We start from the raw sequence: 2,343 nt of genomic DNA on the forward strand, positions 1-2,343 counted from the left end.
TGAAGTGGGTCAGATAGAGAGGAACAAACAGAATGACTGCACTCATTTGTGGGATATAAAGTAACATAATATGAGACTAACACCCAAGGTTTTATAGACTATAAAAACCAGTTCCTAGAACCACGCGGCCGCATTCGCGGCCGCGCAACATCTTATTATGACATCTTATTACCTCATTCCTACTTTGGACAAACTGGCAGGCTACCAAATGTAGCCTGCCCACATGGCAGAGTCTGGCAAACTCCCCGTGGCATACCCAATATGCCAAATACGAGTAACAATGATGGGTCTCATTCTCCTAAACAGCCTTGAATATAATCTCAGGGCTCGGATGAAAGAGACATTACTGGGGCCTGCTCGAGGCAATCGAAGAATAACAGGATGATCTGTGATCTGTGAACACCCAAGGACAGTAGACACAAGGGCCAGGAATATTGCTCCATGGTTGGAAGCTCGTGTCATGAGCTGGGGGAGAAGGCAGCTGGAATAGAGAAGGAATCACTAAGTCAATGATGGTTGGAGGAATCGTTCAGGATAGAGATGTGTGTTGAAAGTAGATAAAAGACCAAACATGATGGCCTCTCAGTATCTATATTGCAAACCATAATGCCCAAAAGTAGTGAGAGAGTATGGGAGAAACTGTCTGCCATGGAGGCAGGGAGAGGGTGGAAAGGGGCGGGGTATATACTGGGGACAGTGGTGGAGAATGTGCACTGGTGGAGGGATGGGTGTTAAACCGTTGTATGACTGAAACTCAAACATGAAAGCCTTGTAACTGTATTTCACGGTGATAAAAAAAACTATTAAAAAAAAAAAACTTGTGGTACAGAGGCTTGAGCAACAGTACAGCTGGGAGGGTGTTTGCCTGTCACACGACTGACCCAGGTTTGATCCCTGGTACCACATATGGTACCCAGAGCCAACCAGGAGTGATCCCTGAGTATCCCTGAGTATGGCCCCAAAACCCCCAATTTTTTTTAAGTTGTGTAATATTCATAGCATGAAATACTGTGATGCTCGAAGAAAGGACAAAATCATGTAATTTTCTAGGCTATGGAGGGATGCAGAGGCTGTCATGCCGAGTGAAATCAGAAGGAAAGGGACAAACATGGGTGATCTCTCTCAGGTGGGACCAAGGGAGCAACAAGGCCAAAGGTCAGCATGGCGGGACAGCTGACCCATGCAAACTGAGCTGTGAGGGATCGGGAGGGGGCACTAGGGGCCTGGTGATGAGGAAAATAGGGCCCTGCTTCCCCCCCATCACACACACACTCGGAGGATGAGGGAACTGGACCCTTATTTCTGCTGCCCCATCAGAACAGCCAACAGCCAGAGAGATGAAAGGCCGGGCCAAGACAGGGATGCTACCACGGCTGTGTGTGACCTGGTGACCGCAGGAAGCGCTCTGACCCTGCTGCACCCTGCATGCTGAGGCCTTTCTGCTACCATTCTCCCGCTCCTTGCTGCTTACAGTGCCCCACTCCCAACAGATATTCTATCAAATGGGGCTCTGGCCTTTGTTGGGGGCCGAGAGCTGAAAGAATACGGGCTTGGTGTGGGTCCTCCCTGGTGTGGCTGAATCTTGCTTCTAAGGCTTTGTGAGCAAACTTTGGCTTTTCCCAGTAGGGCCTTGACCAAATCCCACCACACCATGGACAGGAGTGAGGGAGGGGTCCACTGGTGATGGGTGTGTTGTTGCAATTATGCCAAGGGACACTGTCCTCAACAGCACTGGAAACCACGGCAGCTCCAGCAATGAAGCGTGTTTCAAACAAACAGACCCTGAAGGTTCGGATTTCTTCCCAATTTTTGTTTAGGCATCATGGTTTACAATACCGTTAATAATAACGCTTCGGAGGTCCAGAGTAATAGCACAGTGGGGAAGGCGTTTGCCTCACACATGGCCAACCTGGGTTTGATCCCTGGCACTGCCAGGAATAATCTCCGAGTGAAGACCCAGGAGTAACCCCTGAGCATCACTGGGTGTGACCCCCAAAGTATAAAAATAAAATTTTAATTATAATAATAATGATGACAATAATAATAATCCTATACTACTAGTAATAATAACGCTTTGGGGACATAAGGTTCCAACTCCACACTCACCACTGGTGTTGTGCTCCTCCTTCAATCACATAGTGTACCCTCTCATCCCCTCCACCCCCCTCCTGGGGCCCCAGCACTGCCTGGTCTGGTAGCACCACTCAGCATTAAACAGAAGCAAAGTCAAAACCCAAGTAAACCAAAACCCTAAGGTCTGTGACTCCTGATTCTGCACAAACGGAAGTCAGTACACCCCACAACCCACCCAATTTCTTCCTTCCGTTTAAGCTTTAAAACTCT

Source organism: Sorex fumeus, unplaced genomic scaffold, assembly GCF_029834395.1.
Source record: "Sorex fumeus unplaced genomic scaffold, SorFum_2.1 ptg000008l, whole genome shotgun sequence".
NCBI lineage: Eukaryota > Metazoa > Chordata > Mammalia > Eulipotyphla > Soricidae > Sorex > Sorex fumeus.